The 24,002-nt window shown below is 47.2% G+C and overlaps 1 protein-coding gene across 2 annotated transcripts in view; it reads left to right on the forward strand.

The window, feature by feature from the left end:
• LOC147701202 (B-cell receptor CD22-like) overlaps window positions 1–24,002 on the forward strand; it is a 479,604-nt gene that overhangs the window by 137,445 nt on the left and 318,157 nt on the right. The gene's annotated exons all lie outside the window — the stretch shown is intronic.

A 24,002-nucleotide genomic window follows, 5' to 3' on the forward strand; every position in this document is an offset into this window, starting at 1 on the left:
GCATGCATACACATCAATAATCGTTTTTGTTTTTTTCAAATAATGCACATTATTGACAAAAGCCAAAAAGCAAAGCCAACCAGTCTCCACTGGCAACCAACTTACAAGGCCCATGCATGTTAATATTAACTGTTGCCTTTTTTTGTTTTAAATAGCTACAATTGGGGAAGTGGATCATCCTTGGAATTGAATTCTCAATTGTTTACAACTCGTCCTCTCATAATGTTGGGTGTGCAGTACAGTCAGTATGTCTATTTAATTGACTTAGGTTATAAAGCAGCCTTATAAGCAAATATGTACAGACATAAAAAAATAATATAAATACATCATAAAACAATACCCATTCTTAATAAATTCATCAAACAACTCAGGTAACAATCACCAACCTCAGCGCTAACCTTGATAGCAAGATGCAGAAAACGTCTCACAACATGACAATGGCACAATAGTAAGAAATCATGTCTACAATTTGTGAAGCCACAGCTTCTCAACAATGGTAACATGCTTATGTCATGAAAGTTTTAAAAAACTGCTAAAGTACATGCGGGTTTGGACATATATAAAGTGTAGGAAAAAGTTCAAGCTTTCATGAAGTGCAAAGCTTTTTGAAGACAACATTTAAAGAGCAATATTTTTTCCAAAAAGTAAAGAACGCTAATAGGAGATCTCTTACGGATAAGTTTCCAGTCACACACCAATGAAAAAATATTTCCCAGGTCTCCTGATAAAAATGGTGCCTCACCCGTGTGCGAGGCCCAAGTACCCACGACAGGCAAACGCCCAAAATATTTTGTGATAGGTAATTTTGATGTTGCCTCAATACGTTTTGGGCCCTTGCCTGTCGCAGGTATTTGTGCCTCCGACACGAGTGATGCAAAAACAACAGGTGATGGACAGAATGCAGAACAATGTCATACATTCACCCCAGTACAGAGATCTGGGCCTAAATCCATCGTTTTTTTGCACCCCACACCACACCACACCACCCCAGTTCAGACATGGCCATATGCAAATCAGTCTGACCCTGTGCCGCATGAGAACAGTCCAGCCCGAACTGCCAAGCCATGCCTTCCCTGGATCGGAAACAAGCACCGAGGACCGGTTTCTGGCATTTCAGCTGTCTTCAGCCCGGTTTGCTTGAATCCAGTGGTGTGGAGTGCATGGGACTCACGTCTGAGCATACCCATCCCACTCAGGGTGACAAATGCTAAAACCACAGGTGATGGACAGAATGCAGAACAATGTCATACATTCACCCCAGTACAGAGATCTGGGCCTAAATCCATCGTTTTATTGCACCCCACACCACCCCAGTTCAGACATGGCCATATTCAAATCAGTCTGACCCTGTGCCTCATGGGAACAGTCCAGCCCGAACTGCCAAGCCATGCCTTCCCTGGATCAGAAACAAGCTTCCGAGGACTGGTTTCTGGCATTCCAGCCATCTTCAGCCCGGTTTGCTTGAATCCAGTGGCGTGGAGTGCATGGGACTCACGTCTGAGCATACCCATCCCACTCAGGGTGGCAAATCCAAAAACCACAGGTGATGGACAGAATGCAGTACAATGTCATACATTCACCCCAGTACAGAGATCTGGGCCTAAATCCATCGTTTTTTTGCACCCCACACCACCCCAGTTCAGACATGGCCATATGCAAATCAGTCTGATCCTGTGCCTCATGGGAACAGTCCAGCCCTAACTGCCAAGCCATGCCTTCCCTGGATCGGAAACGAGCTTCCGAGGACCGGTTTCTGGCATTTCAGCCGTCTCCAGCCGTTGATGGATTAAACCCAGATCTTTTGACTGGGTGTGAGTGTTTGATTGATTCAGATGCTCCGTCCATCACCACCCCCTTTTGTACCGCTTTTGGCCACCATAAGTGTGGCAGGGTATGCTCAGATGTGAGTCCCTTGCTCAATTTGCCACTGGATTCAAGCAAGCCGGGCTGACGATGGCTGGAATGCCAGAAACCAGTACTCGGAAGCTTGTTTCCGGTCCAGGGAAGACATGGCTTGGCAGTTCCGGCTGGACTGTTCCCATGAGGCACAGGGTCAGACTGATTTCCATATAGCCATGTCTGAACTGGGGTGGCAGAGTGGGCTAAAGAACGGTGATGGATTAAACCCAGATCTTTTGACTGGGTGTGAGTGTTTGATTGATTCAGATGCTCCATCCATCACCACCCCCTTTTGTACCGCATCCCACTCGAGTGAGGCACCATTTTTATTGGGAAACCTGGGGGAACACTGGGTGGTAGGAAATTTGCGTCAACCCGGTGATACTACAACTTTCCCACACAAAAATGTGTGGAAAAAGTGATTTTTTTCAGCTAAATTTGAGGTTTGCAGGGGATTCTGAGTAAGAAAATGTTGGGGGATACAGGCAAGCCATACCTCCCTGGAATCCCCCGGATGTCTAGTTTTCAGAAATGTGTGGGTTTGGTAGGTTTTCCTAACTGGCCGCCAAGCACAGGGCCACAACCCAGGGGACCCCCTTGCAAAACCGGGTCGTTTTGTGATAGGCAATTTTGATGTTGCCTCAATACCTTTTGGGGCCTTGCCTGTCGCGGCTACTTAGGCCTCCCACACAAGTGAGGCTCCATTTTTATCGGCGGACCTGGGGGAACACTGGGTGGTAAGAATTTATGTCCACCTGGTGATGCCACAACTTTCCCACATAAAACTGTTTGGAAGAAGTGATTTTTCATCTAAATTTGAGGTTTGCAGGGGATTCTGGGTAAGTAAACGTTGGGGGATCCACACAAGCCATACCTCCCTGGAATCCCCCGGTGTCTAGTTTTCAAAAATGTGTGGGTTTGGTAGGTTTCCCTAGCTGGCTGCCAAACATGGGGCCAAAAACCCAGGTGACCCCCCTTGCAAAACCGTGTTGTTTTGTGAAAGGCAATTTTGATGTTGCCTCAATACATTTTGGATCCTTGCCTGTCGTGGGTACTTGGACCTCCCACACGATTTAGGCACCATTTTTATCGGGAGACCGGGGGAAACACTGGGTGGTAGGAAATTTGTGTCAGTCTGTTGATGCCACAACTTTCCCACACAAAAATGTGTAGAAAAAGAGATTTTTATTTCAGCTAAGTTTGAGGTTTGCAGGGGATTCTGGGTAAGAAACATTGAGGGAACCGCACAAGTCATACCTCTCTAGATTTCCCTGGGTGTCTAGTTTTTAGAAATGTGTGGGTTTGGTAGGTTTCCCTAGCTGGCTGCCGAGCACGGGGCCAAAAACCCAGGTGACCCCCTTGCAAAACCAGGGTGTTTTGTGATCAGCAATTTTGATTTGCTGCAATAGGTTATGGGCTCTTGCCTGTCACGGGTACTTTGGCCTCCCACACAAGTTAGGCACCATTTTTATGGGGCAACCTGGGAGAACACTAGATGGTAGGAAATATGTGTCAGCCCGGTGATGCCACAACTTTCCCACACAAAAATGTCTGGAAAAAGTGATTTTTTTCAGCTAATTTTAAGGTTTGCTTGGGATTCTGGGTAAGAAAACTTTGTGGTATCTTTGCCAGCCATACCTCCCTTGAATCCCCTGGGCGTTTAGTTTTCAGAAATGTGTGGGTTTGGTAGGTTTCCCTAGATGGCCGCCGAGCCCGTGGCCAAAAACTCATGGGACCCCTCAAAAACCAGGTTGGTTTGCGATAGGTAATTTTGATGTCGCCTCACTAGGATTTGGGCCCTTGCCTGTTCCGGGTACTTCACCGACCCACACAAGTGAGGTACCATCTTTCTCGGAAGACTTTGGGGAATGAGGGGTGAGTGGAATTTTGTGGATCCACACTGATTCCAGAATTTTCCACCACAGAAATGTGAGGGAAATGTGTTTTTATTCACAATTTGAGGTTTGCAAGGGATTCTGGGTAACAGACCCTGGTGAAACCCAGACAAGTCACCACATCCTGGATTCCCCTGGGTGTCTAGTTTAAAAAAATGTATAGGTTTGCTGGGTTTCCCTAGGTGCCGGCAGAGCTAGGGTTCAAAATCTACAGCTACGCACTCTGCAAAAAAATGGTCAGTTTTTACTGAGAAAATGTGGTGTGTCCATGTTGCATTTTGAGCTGTTTCCTGTCGCGTGCACTAGGATGTGGCTATTCTTTTGGGGGCTGCTGGCATTGGGATGCCCATTCTGGGAAGCCCCCACCCCTACTTATTGAAAAGCCAGCATAATCGCTAGCGCCTAGTCAACTTTCTGTCCCCCTGGGGGCAGATATGGGGCTACTGCCCCCATCTGCCTCCTGGCTGGGCAGAACGGCTGTGGCATCTTTTTTGGGGGGCTTTGGCATGCCCATTCTATGTAACCCGCACCCCAAACTTTGGAGAAAGAAAATATCTCTGGTGGCTAGTGGGCTTTCTGTCCCACCCCGGGGGGCAGATAAGGGGCTATTTCCCCATCTGCCTCCCAGGGGGGACAGATAGACTGTATAATTTTATTTTGGGGGGGGGAGACTTGACATGGCCATTCTGGGCAACTCCCACCCCATCCTATATAAAAAAAATCCCTGGCTCTTAGTGGGCTTTCTGCCTCCCTGGGGGCAGATCAGGGGCAATTGCTCCAATCTTCCTCCTGGAGGGGCAGCACGTCTTTACTTTTCTTTGGGGGTGTAGGGAGGATGCATTTGCATGCTCATTCTGGGCAGCCCCTATCCTGGGCCTATAAAAAATAATCCCGGGTGTCTAGGGTGCTTTATGCCCCCACGGGGGCTGATTGGGGGCTACTGCTCCCCCCCCCCCGCCCCCAGGGAGCAGAACGACTCGAATTTTGTGGGGGCAGAGTGGTGGGAGCATTGACATGCCCATCTTTGGCAGCTCCCACCCTTAAATTAATCATTAAAAAAACTGCCATCTAGTGGGCTTTCTGCCCCCCAGGGGGGGGGCAGATTTGGGGCAGCCACCCCATCTGCACCCAGGGTGGCAGAAAGACTTATTATGTGTGGGGTTGGGGGCTTTGAGTGCCCATAATCGGCAGCCCCCACCCCAAATTTACATAATAAACAAATCCCTGGATCTAGTGGGCTTTCTGCCTCCCGAGGGGGCAGATTAGAGGCTACTGCCCCCGGGGGGCAGAAAGACTATAATTTTGTGGGGGAGGGGTAGGGGCATTGGCATGCCCATATTGGGCAGCCCCACCTCTAATATTAATTTTTAAAATCATCCGTGGTATCTAGTGGGCTTTCTGCCCCGCCCACCCTGGGGGAGAAAAACACTGTTTTTATGGCTGGGGGTGGGGGCATTGGCAGTCCCAACCCCTAAATACCATATAAAAAATGCATGTTATCTAGTGGGCTTTCAGGCCCCCAGGGGGGCAGAAAGACTAAAGTTACCCAAAATAATATGGGGGGAGCAAAGTCCCTTGCCCAAGGGGACGCTCCCCCCTCCCTGGTGCAGAGTGAGTGGATCTCTGCTTGGGATCCACTAGGGAGGGGTACGATTGGAAAGGGGAGATTCTCCCCTTTCCAATGATATCTAGCCTGACTTTGTATGTGCTCAGGGGGGCTGAGATAACCCCCTCAACACGTAGAAAGTTAAACTGAAATGAGCCTCTTGGCTCATTTTCATTTTCTTTTTCATTGCAATGACGTCAGCGCGCCGTGCCCGCAATCGGCATTGCAATGCAAATGTAAATTGGCCTTAGGAGGTTGGGGAAGCTCTTTCCCAACCTCCTGAGGCCAATAAAAAAGGGAAATCCCTCTGCTAGCTGCAGCAGAGGGATTTAGTGCCCCTGTTCTCATGACGGAATGGTTCCATCATGAGCACAGGAGCACCGGTGCTCATGACAGAATCATTCAATCTTGAGCACCGAAAGGGGTAAAAACTTCTAAAAAGCATAAAAAATGTTAAAGAAAAAATGTTTGCAAAGATTTGCTCTAAAAGTTTCCATAGTTATAGTCTGAACTAGTATGAGCATTAGAAAGCCATTTATGCCCAATAAATGAAAGGAATGTCAATTTTGCTTCTGAGTTCCAAATTTAGCTTGTTTAAAAAAGGTTGAGCATTTACATCCGGTTGCGCACATGATGGGGTTGTCAAGCAAAGGTCTAACATGCATTCTTCTCCGCAAAAAAGGCATCAGAGGACAGATAAGATAAAGTCCATCCAGACTGGTTGAAATGACAGGAACCAAGATGCACTTAGTTCTCTTAGGTTTAGGGATTTGTTAAGCACTTGGCTACCCACAGGCATCCCAGTGCTGAGAAGAAAACAGGTCAGGAAACTACCTTGTTCAAAGATTAGGCAAACAGACATATTTTAAGTTTCTTTTTAACGGACTGTTCTTCTCCAATCAGTCGTATCTCTGGGTCCATACTGTTCTAGAGTTTGGGCATCACGTGTGTGAATGACCTTCCACCCCACCTAGATCTCTTGTTTCTGGTGGTGTTCTTCAGAAAGTTCGACCCCGATCTAAGCTGACGACGGGCTGAAAAGTGGGAAATCAGAGTTTGTAGCAAGGCGGGGCCTCTCCCGCACATGGCTCTATGGGCCAAGCAGAGGGACTTGAATTTGATCCTGGCCGGCACAGGAGGCCAGTGTTGCTCCTTCAGGGATGTTCTAACTGACTGGTGTCTGGGTATCTTGAGAAGCAGTCTGTACTACTTGTAACCTGTCAGTGACATATTTGGGGGAGCCCAAGTATAGTGAGTTGCTGTAGTCAAGCCTCGAAACTACCAAGGCATGCGCCACCGTCCTCTTTGAGTTCTCTGGGTGCAAGCTCATGATTTTTCTGATCATCCAAAGTATCCCACAACAGTTTAGTACTTTGCTTGCATCTCCATAGTTAAATGCTGGTCCAGCCACATCCCCAAGTTCTTTGTTGAAGTTTTAGGGGTGGGGAGAGCCCCAGTTTGCTGGCAAGGGGTTCTCTGAGCATGGGCTAAAGCTACTGCACAAGATCATAAGCTCAGTTTTATTCCCACTCAGCTTAAGACTGCAGTCGGCCATCCATGCTCCTGTTTTTGCCAGGCAAGGGGCTAGTTGCCTATGGTCAGAGGTAAGGGTATTTGCAATTGAGACCAGTAGTTGTGTTATCGGCATATGACACAATGGAGAGTCTGAACTCCTGTCCTATGTGAGCTAGTGGGCTCAGATAAATGTTAAAAAGGATCGTACTCAGGGATGAACCCTGAGGTACTCCCCAAGGGGCCGAGAAGGTGTCTGACAGAATGCCAGCCTCCATACACTGAAAGGACCTATCATTCAGGATCGAGGCCACCCATTGATTGGCTGTACCTCTAATTCTGTTATCTTTAAGCTTGTTGACAAGAATTTCATGGTCTACAGTGTCGAAGTCTGCACTTAGATCTAGTAACATGATCGCAGTGGCTCTTCTCTGTTGTAGTATACTTTAAAAAATGTTGGTGCCGACAAGTAATGCTGACTCCGTACTGTGTTCCGGTTGGAATCCCATCTGGGTCTGGTGTAGGATGACATGATCTTCTAGAAAGCGTGAGATGGCGCTGTTCATGTGTTTCTCCCCAATCTTTCCCAGAATGGGCAGCAATGAGAGTTGGGATTTTTTCAGCAACGGTTTTACAATGGCATGCTTCCACTCTTTGGGCACTATGCCTCTTTCGAGGGACAAAAAAAAGGTTAGAAAGGTGGGTTTGAATGCATTTCCCCTCTTGGGTAAGGATGTGGGACCCTGATTTAATGTTCCATAAAACGGAGTCAGTCCCTTTCTTCACTTAGTTTGGGAAAGGAAAACAGGGCAGGGAAAGGGAGATTACTGACTGCTCTGTGCTCGTGGGAAGTTCAGGAGTGCTCCTGGAGTCTTTGTTGCTACTGATGCCTGGCTTGCGTTTGAGTGAAGGGAGTTGTAAATGTTTTCAACCTTACTCTTGAAGAATGTAGCTAACCCATTACATCTCTCTTTTGAACATTGAGAAATGTTTGTGCCTTATTCAATTGTTGTAAAAGACTTTACAATCCTAAACAGCTCCTTTAAAGAGTTAGAGGAATTCTCTATTTTTTCTTCAAAAAAAGGCTGCTTGCGCTTTCCAAATGTTTTTGCGGTATTGCTGAATAGCTACTTTATATGCTATTTTAAGCTCAGGAGCATACGTTTTCCTGAAAGTTCGTTCAAACTATTTACAGGTTTTTTTTATAGCGACCAACTGAGGGCTGACCTGGAGTTTTTTGGACCTGGTTTCCTGAAGTTCCGATCCACGGATCCTTCCATCCAGCTTACCCAATTTTTATGGGCTTCCTCTAGATCTTTTATATCTTGTGGGGAGGTCCCCTCAAAGTTTGTAAGCCATGCTCAGGAGCCAGTTTTGGCCATTTACATCCACGCACTGGGCACCCACTTTTGGGCTCTGCTATATGGGATTTCAGATACCTAATTAGGATGAAGAAATTATCTGTCCATGGCATCCGTATGGGGGCAAGCAGCTCCAGTATGGAGTCATTAGAAAAATTAGGGTCCAGAGTGTGGCCCTTTTCATGAGTGGCCTGTTGTACCAGTTGTGTGAGTTGCAGGGCACCCCTCCTCTTTCCCGCTTCATTACCTGTCTACTTCCCCAGCTCCTTCCCCCCTCCCTTAAATCTTTCCCCTTGCCTGCTTTGCCCCTTACATATTTGTGCGTATTGTTTATCCTGACCTTACAAGTAACTATGTTGCCATTCTCTAATAACTGTGTCACCTTTTTAACGATGTAACCTGTAACTATGATCTGATGCTCATGTAAAGCCTCTGATACCTCCGAGTCTAGCCAGCGCTATATAAAACCTTTAAATAAATCTTTTTGTCAATGGATCGGTGTGATTGTACAAATGAATATTGAAGTTGCCTAATACAGTCAATCAATCAATCAATCAATGAATAAATCAATCAATCATTTGTAAAGCACACTCCATACCCACAAGGGTCTCAGGGTACTGGGGGGGGGCGCTACTGATCAAACAGCCAGGTCTTGAGTATCCTCCTGAAGGTCAGCAGGTCTTGGGTCTGTCGTAGGCTCAGTGGGAGGGTGTTCCATGTCTTGGCGGCAAGGTGGGAGAAGGATCTCCCACCGGTGGTTGTTCTTTGGATGCGCGGGACGGTGGCGAGTGAGAGGTCGGTAGAAGCAGAGCTGTCTGTTGAGGTAGGCTGGGCCGGTCTTGTGGAGTACCTTGTGTGTGTGGGTGAGGAGCTTGAAGGATATCCTCTTGTTGACGGAGAGCCAGTGCAGGTTTCTCAGGTGGGGGGTGATGTGGCTGTGGCGTGGTACGTTGAGGATCGGTCGTGCCGAGGCATTTTGGATGCGTTTTAGTCGTTTGATGAGTTTGATCGGGGCTCCCATGTAGAGGGCGTTTCCGTAGTCGAGTCTGATGCTGACGAGGGCCTGGGTAACTGTCTTTCTTGTAACTGTCGGGATCCATCTGTAGATCTTGCAGGGCATGCAGAGGGTGTTGAAGCTGGAGGAGGAGACGGCGTTGACTTGCTTGATCATTGAGAGCGTTGAGTCGAGGATGATTTCCAGGTTGCATGCGTGGTTGGTGGGTGTCGGGGCCGCCCCCAATGCCGTCGGCCACCAGGAGTCGTCCCAGGCTGAAGGGTTGGAGCCGAGGATGAGGACCTCCTTCTTGTCCGAGTTCAGCTTCGGACAGCTGGTCTTCATCCAGTCGGTGACAGCCTTCATTCCTTCGTGGAGGTTGGCTTTGGCAGTGATGGGGTCCTAGTTGAGGGAGAAAATCAGCTAAGTGTTGTCGGTGTTAGAGATTAAGTTGAGGTCATGCTGTCTGGCTATGTGTGCGAGCGGGGCCATGTAAATGTTGAACAGCGTCGGGCTGAGGGAGGATCCCTGGGGTATGCCGCAGATGATCTTGGAGGCCTTGGAACGGAATGGGGGAGGCGGATGCTCTGGGTTCTGCCGGAGAGGAAGGAGGTGGTCCAATCCAGAGCCTTGTCTCGGATCCGTGTGGCGTAGAGATGTGCGCGTAGTGTGCTGAAGATGGCAGAGAGGTCTAGGAGGATGAGTGCTGCGGTCTCGCCGCTGTCCAGCAGGGTCCTGATGTCGTCAGTGGAGGCGATGAGGGCAGTCTCGGTTCTGTGGTTGCTGCGGAACCCTGACTGGGAAGGGTCCAGGATTCTGTTTTCTTCGAGGTATCAGGTTAGCTGTCTATTGACGGTTTTCTCGATGACCTTGGCTCAGAAGGGGAGCAGAGAGATGGGCAGGAAGTTGTAATGTAATGTAATGTGTCTTGTAAAGCGCACTGCTGCCCTGAGGCGTTGTGGCACTGTAGATCGCTGGGGAACCCGTCCTGGCTATCCCTGTGAGAGGGTCCCTACTGGGTATCTCCAAGGTGAAACCAGGCATCCCCGGCGAATGTGGGGGGGCGTTGTGGAGATGAGGCAAGCTAATGCCCAGAGTTGCCGAGTGTGATCCCTGGTTAGAGTAGGCACCGAGGCGAGAATTATCGAGTCCGCTGACCCTGGTCCACGACCCTGCCGCATCGGGAATTGAACCCTGGTCCCTGGCCGTCCTCTGCTCCCGGGTCTGCCGCCTCTAACCAGTGAGCCACACCACTCCACCAGTTCTTGAGGTCTCTTGGGTCTGCCTTAGGTTTTTGAGTAGGGTGTTGATCTCGGCCTGTTTCCAGATCTCTTGTAAGGTTGCGGTCTCGAGGGAGAGATTTATGATGTTGCGCAGGTGGGGTGCGATGGAGCTGCTTGCTCTGTTGAAGACGTGGTATTAGAATGGGTCTGACGGAGAGCCAGAGTGGATTGTGCGCATGGTCTTGATGGTGTCATCGATGCTCACGCTGGCCTAGGCTAGTGGAGGTCATGGTCTATGGTGTGCGGAGGGTCTGTTGTGTTGCTGTCTGTTGGGGCTGTCTGGGTGTGGAAGCTGTCGTGGATGTCTGCTATCTTGCGGTGGAAGAAGGTGGCGAGGGAGTCGCACAGGGCTTGCGACGGCGGGATGTCGTTGGTCTTGGAGCTGGGGTTGGAGAGTTCCTTCATGATGTTGAAGAGCTCCTTGCTATTGTGTGCATTGTTGTTGAGGTGGTCTTTGAAGGAGGTCCTTCCGGACGTCCTGATGAGGTGGTGGTGGTTGTGGATGGCGTACTTGTGTGCTGCGTGGCTGTCCAGAGTTTGTTCACTGTGCCATTTCTTCTCTAGTTTCCGCCAGGCTTGCTTGGAGCAAGGAGTTCTGGGATTAACCAGTTGGCTCTCTTGCTTGTGTATCTGTGGGGGGGGGTTCTTCAGCGGGACGAGGCTGTGGGCAGCGTCGTTGGTGTTGGAGGGTTCGGTGGGTGGGCTGAGAGTGAGGTTTGTCTGTAGTTGGTCTTCGGTGATTTTGCTCCAGCAGCGGCGGGGGATCTGTTGGGTGCGGTGGTGTGTGGTGGGTTTCTGGAAGGTGAAGTGGATGCAGCGGTTGTCAGGTCAGAGGAGTTTGTGGTGTGGCTGACGTGCAGGCTTGAGGAGAAGACGGGGTTGAGCGTGTGGCGAGCGTAGTGGGTGGGCGTTGTGATGAGTTGCTTTAGTCCAAGGTTGGCGAGGTTGGCGATCAGGATTGTGGAGTTGTTGTTGTTGTTCTTCTCAAGGTGAAAGTTCAGGTCTCCAACGAGGATGTAGTCAGTGTAGGTCAGGTGATCATGCTGATCAAGTCGGTGATGGAGTCGCTGAACTGTTGGCAGGGTCCGGAGGTCGGTAGACGAGGGTGCTTCTGAGGGTGGAGTTAGGGTCTGTGTGGATCTGGAAATGCATGTGTTCGGCAGTGCTGAGCGTGTCGTCGGTGCTAGTCGCGACCCTGATGCTGTTCTTGTAAACAATGGCAATTCCTTCTCCGTCTCCGTTGGTGCGGTCTCTGCGGGTGATATTGTAGCCTTCTGGGATGGCTATGGTGATTTTGGGTGCAGAGGAGTAGTTACACCAGGTCTCTGTAGGGGATGTTGTGTCGAGCAGGTCCCAGAGCTCAATGGCATGCTTGTGTGCCGAGCGGGTGTTCAGTAGTATGCATCGGAGGGGGTTGGGGTCTTTCTTGGCGGGTCGTTCGTCAGCTCTGAGGCTGGTGTAGCTGCAGTTCAAGCAGGCGAAGGGGCCGTGTGTGCGTTTCGGGGCGGCCTTGAAGCAGGTTTGGCTCCCTCCGGAGTTGAGAGCGTGCAGAGTGCTGGCCTCCTAGTGGTGGCGGTCGACGTGGCGGGTACGGGGTCCAGGGGTTCTGGCGCTAGGCGTGCTCCAGGCGCAGACGGGCTTGCCTTAGGAGCGCCTTCGGTGCACCAGCGGCACGGGCGCGCAGCGGCTGACACATATGAGGAGGTGGGAGGGAGGAGCAGTTGGGAGGCGGGAGGCGGGAGGTGGGAGCAGCAAGTGGGCAGTCAGGGGAGCGGGTCGGCAGTGGACACAGTGGCGAGGGCGGTGAGGGACAACGAAGGTAACAGAAGATAAAAGGGCAACAGAAACAAGGGAAAAACGAGTGCAACAGAGGGCAGAAGGGCACAAAAAATGAATGGAACAGAAGGCAAAAGGGGCACAAAAATGAGGGGAAACGAGTGGCATCGAGGGCAGAAGGGCAAAAAAAAACGGGTGGAACAGAGAGCAGAAGGGCACAAAAGAACAATTGGAACAGAATGCAGAAGGGCACAAAAAACGAGGGAAAATCGAGTGGCACACAGGGCACAAGGGCACAAAAAATGAGGGAAACAGAGGGCAGAAGGGCACAAAAACGGGTGGAACAGAAGGCAATAGAGGCACAAAAACGAGGGGAAATTAGTGGCACAGAGGGAAGAAGGGCACAGAAAAAAACGAGTGGAACAGAGGGCAGAAGAGCACAAAAAATCAGTGGAACAGAAGGCAAAAGAGGCACAAAAACTAGGGAAAAAGGAGTGGCACAGAAGGCAGACTGGTACAAAAAATGAGTGGAACAGAGGGCAAAAGGGGTACATAAGATGAGGGGAAAACGAGTGGCACAGAAGGCAAAAAGGGCACAGAAATACCGAAAAAATGAGTGGCACAGAGGTAAAATACAGAATACAGAAATACTGGGGCAGCTAAGAACAGAGGCAGAATGGGCAGAGAGGCACGGGGGCAGTGAGGGGGACAGAAGGGAAAGCCATTCAGCGCCACTGGGGAAGTGTGGGGTACAGAAGGAAAGACCGGGCAGAGAGAGCACGGGGACAGCGAGGGGAATAGAGGGAAGAAAAAGGGGCACGGACCACGTACAGGCAGCGGGGGAAGACAGACAACAGCAGTCACAGACACAACAATGAAAATACAGGCAACACAATAAAAGCAATAAAGCGGAGGATGAACAAACCTACCTACGGCCTACCACTGGCCACCATGGATGAGGTGCAGGTGGTAGCCTGCGGGTGGTGGAGGGCCTAATACTTCCTCAGCAGCAGCAGCAGCAGCGGCAGCTGGGGCAGGGAGACACAGTCGGTGCTGTGCAGAGGGGGAGCGACCTACCTGATAGGGTCAAGGTAAGGCGTTGTTTTTCCCTATCATCATGCTGGCCAGGATGTCCGGGACAGCCTCTAAGAAAGGGGTACAGGTGCCTGGGGGCCTATAGATAAGACTACCCAAAAAGGAGCATGTTGGGGTGAGGGACAATCTAAAGGCAAAAGCCTCACATTTAAAAATATTGAGGGGGATGATGGTACAGGGCAGATGTGATTTGCAAATAATGGTCATACCACCTCCAGTTGTGCCCATCTATCAAGTTGGTATATTTCAAAGCCCGGGGCAAGGGCACCTACAGTCTCTGGGATAGAGCTTTCTCAGAGCCAGGTTTGCGTGAGGAATAGAACCTCAAGCTCTACCTCCTCAATTAGTAACCTGATCTCGATTGTGTGCTTTGGGATGGATCTACAGTTCATTAGTCCCATCTTTGAATGTTTGATGTGGTCTAACTTCTTCCCTTTGCCATTTCCCTGCTGCACCACGGTCCCTGCTGTAAAGCCGCAAAACGGGCAGCTCAGGGGCTCGTTGGCGACCGGTGAGTTCAGGCAGGAGGGATAAACTACTGTCTTTAGTGCCTCAAGCTCATTGTTTGTATACTTAATCAGTTTTCTGAGGGCCTGTGCAATTTGGACAGGGTTCCTGGCCCTGGTCCCAGAAAGGCGCGAGCAGGTGCAGACGTGCTGGATTAGGCACGCCTTCAGCGTGCCAGCGGCACACCTGCTACACACATCTGCTGCGCGTCGGCTACATCACGGTCTTAAATCCCAAACAGGGAGGTGCAGAGAATAATGTCTAGACTCTCAGTTCACCAAAATGGCAGCGGTTTAGTTACCCCCAGAAGTGAGTATTTTTCCGGCGGGGCGTTCTCTCTCCACACAATCAGGTCTGGGAGCTGCTGTGGACCGGGGAGAGCCAAATGCAAAAGGGTGTGGCAGGTAAAGAAGATTCCTAAGCAGCTGTGAAAATAGCAAATTGCGACTTGAATACTTGTTTAAAACATTTAAAACACATCAGCAATTCAATTGGTCAATAAAGTGCAAAATGGACTGGCAAAAGTGACAATTTAAAACATATACAATTTAAAACAGCCAGGGCAAATGTTAGAACTTCTGACTAGTGTCCACGCATATAACTTCCTGTATCTGATCAATTACGCGTTGGCGCCATCCCAGTCTTAGTTCCCAACCAGGGTGAGGCATGCCTAGATGTTGTTCCATGCGGTCATGGTATTTCCGCTCCAGGAGAGCCTTTTCCAACTCCTTGAGGACTGGGACGTTGCATTGCAGATAGAAGACAATCAGGATACCCGCTATTGGAAACAGGATCGGCGGAACACCTCCAAAGATGCTTCCGAATACGGAGTATATGAAGTTTGGTAAAACTCCAAGCACCATCTGAAAGGTGCTTAGAAGTCCAGAACCTATGGTCTTAAACAGGTGGACAATGCGAGTCATATCAGACATTTTAAAGATATGATTTACCATTTCTACGAAAAGGAAAGAGCAGTTTGTATTAATAAGCGCCTGTATCTCAGCTGAAGAGCTTGCGCTCTCAAGTTCAGAAGTTTCTTGAGCGGAGGTTAAGGGCACAGACTTCTGTAAAAGCATGGCTTTCATTCTGCCTAGAGTATCAAACCGTATTAAAGAAACATTCAGTGAAGGTCATAAGGGTGCCTCCCTGACTGTATGTGTCGGTGGAAACAATGCATGCATACAACAAGTAATCATGGAGCTCACGGTTACCGGATATGCGATGTCTGGGAGCAGTCCACAACAGCCTTGACTGTTCAGCATCAAGTAACTCCTCTTCGAAAGTATCCCAAATGCTGGAGTAATCACAGCAGCCGGGGCACCCCTCAGAGGACAGGGCAGGTTTGCCAAAGAACCATTACAAGCCCCGTGCAGTAGAATGTCCTGGCATATGAGTGATCCACTTAAAGCACTCTCACAGTTTGTACCACTGAGAAACACTTCTCAACCCCCACTCTGGCATCGAAATCTGCATGGTAATTCCTAAGATTCCTTAATGTATTCCTTACCCATTTTTTCATTTTTGCCTGCCTGCTTTTGTTCAAGGCAATATTGAAACCCAAAAGTAGTGACCGGAAGAGTTATGTGGGCATGGATTAGCCATTCTGTGGACAGTGATTCTGCCAGCAAGAATGGTAACCTATGCAGTTTTTCAATACGCAGCATTGTATATTTTGCTCCCCTTTGTGCCATTTCTATCTGTTAGATTGTTCAGAAAACAGAGATGTACTATTTATAAAACCCCAAGGCACATAGCCTGCACGCAAAGTTTGTAGCATCCAGTTTAACGACATGATAGAACGGAATAGAGAATGCCTATGTTGTAATATGACCCAATCCTGTTCCAGTCTGTCTATCGCAGAAGATACAATGTTGCCTAAGGAATATATCCTGGAGGTCAATATTGTTAACCCATTTACTACCACTGCTAGAGGTATTTCTAGGTTTATACGACTGATTTCCCATAATCTCTCTGGCTTCTGGTTGTGATATTTTCCATATTTCATTGTAGGCAGCATAAATGCCAGCATATATATGAAACGTTTTTGATGTGGTTTCCTGGGACCTAGTAAAAAGTCCCTAAGATCCATGTCCTGTGTGAGTAAGGATACGTGTTGTTTCACTTCTGTGAGTGTTGGAGAATTCTAGCCAATTAAGGCACAACTTCCCAACATTGTACGTTGTCACTACCCCTGGAAGTTGTCTCTGTACATAATTTGGATCTGGCCTTTGGATTATGAACACTTCGGTTTTACCCATAAATCTTTCCTGACAGCTATTGATGTCTGTGGGTCAAATTAATAATTTTTTCCAATTGGCATCTGATCTGTTGTATTGTATAATGTCATCTAATGTAATTCATTCTTGTGATGCTTCATTACTCTCGCTGTGTGATGGTGTTAGTAGCCGTGGTGTTTTCAAGTCTTTATTTTTGGCTAGTCCAAGGCAAGACGTCTGTTGCACTGTCTCATCCAAAGACATTAATTTTTGAGTGATAAGGCATGCTCCAAAGAAAGCTTCTGTTCCCTGAACTTGCCATTCTCTAGTACCCCAGACAGATTTCAAATCTTTTGTGTCCTTCCATAGGTCGTAACCTTGTTCAGACAACTGGGCAGAAAGGGATACCGAGTAAATGTGCTTGGTGTTTGTTAGCATATTTTTCTGTGCTGATGTTGGTGCAACCTTATAAGAATATGAGGCTGGGGCTAGAATATTAAACCCTGAAAAGTATGGAAACATTTATGCAAATGTTTTTGAACTGCCTTTTGGTGGTGTTGGACAATGTTCCCTCTGGTGAACACATTTCTAGAATTAGGCGATTTATGTAGAAAATAATTACCATAATGTTGCTAACAATACATTGATTCATAATCTGCTGAGCTCTCCAATGTTTCACTAATAGAAAATGCAGCAGATATTTCCTAATCAGACAACATGTTATTTACAGTTTCAAAATCCCAATCATCTGAAAATGTACTTGAGGTAATTATATCACTCAATGATATTTTAAAAATAATTAGAATTTTTAAAATTGTTGTCAGGCCATCAGTTATAGGAACTGCTATAATGTTCACTGATGACAATTCTCTTTGTTCTCGATGAGCTGATTGATGTGGTTTTGAAATTATATTCACTTTTTGGGCTTTAGAGCTTTGTTGAATGTATTGTCTATTAATAAGCATGTTAAAAACAATCACTAATCTTAACCAGAAAAGAAAGTAAAGAATCCAGGAAGTTACCCATAGTTCTAATCAAAGTGATACCAGGAAAGTCTTTTTAAGAAAGTTCAGTAAGTCTTTCATTTGCTGCTTGCATGATTTTTTGTCTGACGTCATTTTGGGTTTACTTGGATACAAAAAGAAATTATCAAAGTTTATGAAGTAGCCAGAAGCTGTTCGATCAATTGTTGGAATTGCATCGCGATTTGTTGAAATTGTACTTTGCTCTTGTCGAGGCATGTTGACTAAATTATCAGTTTTTGGTCTTATAGTGGTGTGTTATTTTGTTGAGTTTGATTTTGAAGTTGAACTTCAGTTTCAAGAGCAACGAGTTCCATAGCATTGTTGCTTAGTACTTCATTCCGTATAGGAGGCTCTTCAAACATGATGTGTCTTTCTGTTTAAACTTCTTGAATTGTAGCAAGAGAAGGATGTCTGCTACATTAGAGTCCACGCGGCCCACTGCTTAGTATCGCCCACATAGTGTGGTTTGATTGGGACATTAGAGACAAATCTTTTCTCCTTTTTTCTGGCAAGATGCGGTAGAAGTACAATTCTTATTCCTTCAATGGCTAAGACCGGTACAGACTTTCTGTAGGATGACCCAAATTCTTTTTTGTCCGCTATCTTCCCTCTGACCAGAACCTCGATTTTTGGGATCCAGACAGGTCTTGTCGTGACTGATTTGACTTCTCCAGTGTAGACCTGCTTCAGGTGGGCGTTACTTTGTTTTGCCTTGGATTCATTCAGATCCTGTAAAACAGCCATACGATCATGGATGTCAAAAGGCATTTCATCCGCCACTGTGCCTTCACAATCAAGATCAGGTACCCACATTCCAAATAGGACCTCAATATGGAGTGACAACCCCTAGAGAACTTCTTGGCATATTATGATGGGACCTCTGGACTCAATAAAGATGTTTTAGCCAACTCTCAGCCGTGCTGTCAAAGATTACTTTGAGTCTTGTTTTTTCTCTCCACAACATAATTTCCCTCAGGGTGGTACGGTGATGAATATCGCAATGCTGCACCCTTCCTTGTAAGCCCTAGAGCCAAACGCGGGGCCCTGGTCAGAATGTAATGTACCAAATGTGCATGTGCCTATAAAGACTCGTAAATCTCTGATGACAGTTTGAGCGTCAGCTGCGCACTGGGGCCACACCCATAAGAATCTCGAGCAGGACGCACATGAATGGACAGCCTAATGCTGTCTAATAATGGGATCTGTGCTGGGTGAGCTATGGTGGCCCCATTTGTCTGTTGACAGATATTGCACTTTAAGGCAGAGTATTTGGTCAGCTTTGTTAACCCAGGCCATCAATTGCGTTATTTCAATAAAGAAACTGTTCCCGTAACCCCTGCATGTACAGAACCTATTCCTACGTGTGCTGCTAGGTTTAACTCTAACCTGCGATTCATAATTGGTATCACTCAATACCCCACTCCAGGAATTTGATCAAATGAATGCTATTGGCATCTAACTTGTAGGAGTACTTGAGTAGAAACTTTTTTGGTAGTGCTTTGCTGTTTTTGTGTGAAGCCACCATCATCTTACCCTCTATTCTAGTTCTAGAACAAGTGATTGCAGTACGGAAGCCATACGTACATCTCCCTTTGCGGCTTCATCAGCCAATGAATTCCTTTCAACGTGAACGCCATCACACTGATAACTCAGTGTATGTATCATGTATGCCCTCGGTAGTCCGGATTTGAGCTCCACTACCTGTTCCCATGGCATTTTATGCTTAATTGTGCCACCTTTTACATCTTTGAACCCGTTTTGAGCCCAATATTGCAAGTATTCATTATTAGACTGTACACAGTAAAACAAATCGCATACAATTAGTGTGGGGAATTCTCGATCTGTGTGTACCAGTGCCAGTATCAGTGCTTAGAGTTCTGCCAACTGTGACGTGCAGTCTTCTAGAGATTGGGTATTAGTGCAACTTGGATTGAACTTTCCATCTTGCATGCGACCTTTAACGATAGCACATGCTGCACTATATTGTTGCTTACTCCCTATGGCTGGTTATGCAGATCCGTCAGTGTAAATAATATATTCATACTGATCTAAAGGCAATATTTCATTTGGTAGATGACATTCTTGTTCGTATTGCAGAAATGCTTATGTCTTTAAATTTGGGTCGTACCTGTATTCTACATCTGTTGCAATTAGCCCATTGTATCCATCTTGGATGTAAGGCGTTAGCGTTTGGGGACGCTTGCCTTTGTCGAAACCTCTAAGGCTGGAACCGGAGTTACTACTATTACTCATTTACCCTGAGCAACTTCTTTTTCTCTCACTACAGCCATCTGTGATGTAGATGCAAAGAGCATCTCAGCGTTTGTGTACAAATGTGACTTGTATTCAATTGGTACTATTTTCCCTTCATTGTATGTCAGATAGGTATACCCTGATTGACCCGCAAATGTACGGATCACCAGGTTGCGTACATTTACGCCTGTCTGTAAGTGTTTTGAAGCTATCATGTCAGCTTGTAGGGAACGTAGTGTATCTGTGTGTCCCTGTGTCAAGTTTCTTGCTGAGAAATCAGGTTTTTTTTTAGGCCTGGTCGGCAAATTCTGTTCCGCTTGCGGAATTTGTGGAATTTGAGTAATTTTGCGTTCTGTGGAGAATGCGAAATTGCCCAAAATTCTCCATTCCGCGACTTTGCTTGTTCGCGTTCTCAAAGTGCGTGTTCCCGAGATATTTCCCCCCGAGCACGCAAACAGCGATTGTGAACAGGAAAAAAGCATTGCGGAAAAGCAATTCCGCATGTTCGCTGAGATTATTTACCGTTTCGCAGAGATTTGCGTAACGCAATTAGGCAAATTCCACCGACCACTAGTTTTATTGAGTTGTAGAAAGGTTTTACTCTTTCTGCGTAATTCAAAATGTATGTTATACCAAAATTATGGAATTCCAGTACATTTTTCTAAAGAATTGGCTCCCAGGATTTTCCCTTACTTGAAAGCTCATATCCTAAAAACAGGACACTGAGTTGGGCAATTTTTGATTTCTTAAAGTTAAATTTGTAGCCCTCAGATTCAAAACCCCAAATTATGGTATTTACTCTGTTCAAGTGTTCCTCTAGGTCATCGTCTATCAGATAAATATCATCCACATAGGACAATGCCTCTTCATCTAATTTCTGAAGTAACTCGTTTACTCTGGCACCTGCTGCTGGGAATGTAAACCATGAATAAAATAACTCTGTTTTGTTTGATTTGTGTGCCTCAATCACGAAAACTACTAAGCCGCCTCTGCCTGATAAACCTTTTTCTAACACTTTCACGGTGATTGCATGTCTGAATTTTTCTGCAATTGGAATTCCATCTACATCTTCTTCCCCTGAGAGGCAGAGATTTACTCTTACGTCACCTCTGTCCTCAGTCATTTTTGTAAAGATGATGTCTGATCAAAGGAACTAAGATACGGTTTTAATGTACAATTTTTAGGAACACTGTGTCCTTCAACTTGATAAACCAACAGCCAATAAATAGGATTTTTTAGTCAACTCAGCTGTGGCGGAGTTTGTGCCCACCCACTCTAGATGTCTATGGTGTTTTGTGATTAGGGGTCTACGAGAATAGCACGACCGAACTACTCAGATTCTACGGTTAAATAAGTACCCAACCAACATTGTGTGCCATGTCATGTAGTTCCAATATTACCTATACAGGATCTGCGTGTTTTGGATAACATAAACTGTGGGTTTGGTGGCAGACTGGTTCCGAGCATCCCCACCGGACACGTTAGGTTGTTTGGGTTAGCTAGCTCACAGTGCCACTAGAATCTCCTCTTGTCGGGAGATAATAGTTCTTGGCAACCTCTGAACATGACAACCCTGTTCCCCCAGGATCGTGAAAACAATGTGCAACTTTTCGCTCAGTCACTCATACTCACTTAGTTTTGTCTCAGTATCTAGTTATAAGATCAGTGCCTAAGAACCATTATGTATGTAAAGTAGGGAAGAATAGAGATGAAAGGTTATGATGTTACCTGCGCCTATATAAGGAACCTATATGAAATATAACACAAAGTTATCAATTCCTTTTGCTGGCTTGGCCAAGGAACATGGCTGTCTGGACGTGCTCCTAGGGAACTCTGCTGCCCCACCAAGTATTCCTGCCATAATCTGCCCCATCTACGCTGCAGCTGACTGAGGCTTACTCCTGGATGAGTAGTAGCCCAGGAGATGGACCTTGCCAAAGGTCTGGGCACCCGCTCGGTGGCCCGTAAGCTACCTGCTACCAATTGGTCTGCTGGTGCTTGGCTGCCCGCTGGGGATCTCTGCGGCTTAAAGGGCTTTGCAGGCATCCCCCTTTAATCTACTCTCTCTTGTCCTTGGTGCACCTGTAGCCTGGACTTCCACAATCCCAGACCCACGATGCATGGGAAGGTAAGTGGGCCAGAGGACTTTTATCAGCTATTGGAAGTTCAATCCCACGAAACTGCAGCCATAGCTGGGGGTCTGCCCGACTCAGTTGATGTGAGCCTCAGGGGAGAAGGAGAGACGGGATGCCCTCTCCTGAATTGGCTGTGGAGGACGCTGGAGACCGCAGATGGGGGTGCCACCTCCTCAGCACCTTGCTTTTCTCGTGTGGACAAGCAGCACAGAGCTGGTGTGGTGCTCCTCTCCCTCTGTGAAGCACCATAACTGTGCAGACCACCACAGGACCAGTGGGTAAGTCTTTTCCCCCCCCGGGTGACTGGTGCAGTGGTTCCCATGGGGGTGATAAGGCCTGCGGGTGGCCAGGAGCTGGGGTTTTCTACGGGAGCTGGTGGTCTTCTACTCCCCAGGTGGTCAGCCCCTTCCTAGCAGACATCCAGGGATTTGTGGTGCTGGTAACACCCTGCCCACTGCTGGAGCTCTGATTGTTGGGTGGCAATACAGTACACTCATTGCCCCAATGCCCTGGGGAGCTTGGGGTCTCAGAACAGCTTCTATCTCAAACTGTAGCCCTGCACACCTGGGGGGTAGCTCCCTGACTTATTGATCTGCCTTTTTCATGCCGGCTCATGGCTGTGCCACTGGCAAGGGGAGGAGCAGATCTCAATGCCAGACCAAGGGGAACATCATGACAGTATACCACCAGCCACCACCTGCCACACAGGAATATGCGGCAGGTTCAGGCATTCTCTCCGAACAGTCCCTGGAGCAGGAGGTGGAACCATCCAGAATGGCTTTACTGTCAGCCTTACAGTGTTCTAGAGAAGCACTTGAGGGTCAAATTGTGGGTGTATCCATCTAAGTTAATATACACGCCAACTTGTGCAAAGTCACCTACAAGGTGGACCATGCAGAATCCAACATTAGTATCTTTCAATTGGAGGTTTGCCAACTAAAGCAACTGGTGTCCTAAATGTCTGTGGTCACGAATACGCTAGAGAACAGCATTAAAAATGCCGAAGGGGGCTCGCATCAAAATAATGTGTGCCTTCTGGGATTTACGAAATGGGCAGAGAGCCAATCAGTGGAGACCTTTCTTTAGGACTGGGAGACTTGTTGAATTAGTGCACTAGGCGATGGCCCTTTTTTTGGCTGCTGGGGTTCCAATCCAGGGCTCTCATTGCCAGGATCATGAACTACCGTGATAGGGACATTATCCTGTGGGCCGCCAGGGAATCTTCTGTCTGCAATGTGAGAACCGCTACACCACTATTTACCCACACTGCACTCATAAGGTACAGGAGCAGTGCTAGTCCTTCATTGCTGTGAGAAAGAAATTCTGCAAAATGAACCTCAAATGTATGTTGCCTCTATCCTGCGAATCTCAGAGTTCTGGCAAACGTGAAATCACATTTCTTTGAACACCTGGAGGAGGTATGGTCCTAGCGCGACTTTTCTTTCATGTCCCGGTATGTCCATTGAGTACGGTGGACCCCCTTCTATGATCCCAATGCGAGGGGCTGAAGTGGTCACCATCTGGGTGGAGGGGGACTTCAGAGGGAGCAACAGGGGCTTGGCTGCATTGTGGTCAGACACGATGACACCACAGGCTTCTCCACAGAAGAACACTCCTTGGTACCTGAAAGTTCGATAATTGTGGCCCCCTCTGACCAGGTTACCCTGGGATTTTTTATTTATTTATTTAATTATTTATTTATTTTATGAGCTTTTATATAGCGCACACAGACTTTATCCAAAGGTGTCAGAGCGCTTCACAATAGGAACAGTAGTGAAACATGAAGAAAAATTACAAGTCAGCATGTTACAAAAGTGTGCATGTATCGAGAGCAAACAAAATACAAGAGGTAGCAAACATACGTTACAAGAGGAAAAAAAGTGACATTTGTGTATGTTAGAAAAGCGTACAAAGTACAAGTCGAGGTATAATACTGCACTAAATGGCAGATACTCAGAACACAAGAACAAACGTTACGTTACATGAGGCAATGGTGGCAATTGTGCATGTATCAAAAGCAAACAAAATACAACGATACAAGAGGGAAAGTGACGTGTGCATATTACAAAGGAGTACACAATACAAGTAGAGGTATAATACTGCAATAAATGGCAGACTGTCAAACCACAGGAACACATTGGGAAGGCACTTCTATAGTCATGCAGCACAGAATTACCTATAATGGAAGGACTTCCTTCAGATAATAGAGAAGGCATGAATTCAATTTGGAAGTGTCTTTGAAGGAGGAGAGCTTTGAAGTCAGTTTTGAAGGCCTGGGAAGAGGTGGTGGTCCGGAGCTGAGGTGGATGTGAGTTCCAAATCCTCACCACGTTGCCTGAAAAGGATAATACCTTTCCTTCTTGAAAGTGGGAGGTTCAAGCAATAGATTTTCAGCATTACATGATGGTGTAGAGCCTCCAGAGAGTTTCAGTTTATTCGCCAGGT

Source organism: Lissotriton vulgaris, chromosome 7, assembly GCF_964263255.1.
Source record: "Lissotriton vulgaris chromosome 7, aLisVul1.2, whole genome shotgun sequence".
Lineage (NCBI taxonomy): Eukaryota > Metazoa > Chordata > Amphibia > Caudata > Salamandridae > Lissotriton > Lissotriton vulgaris.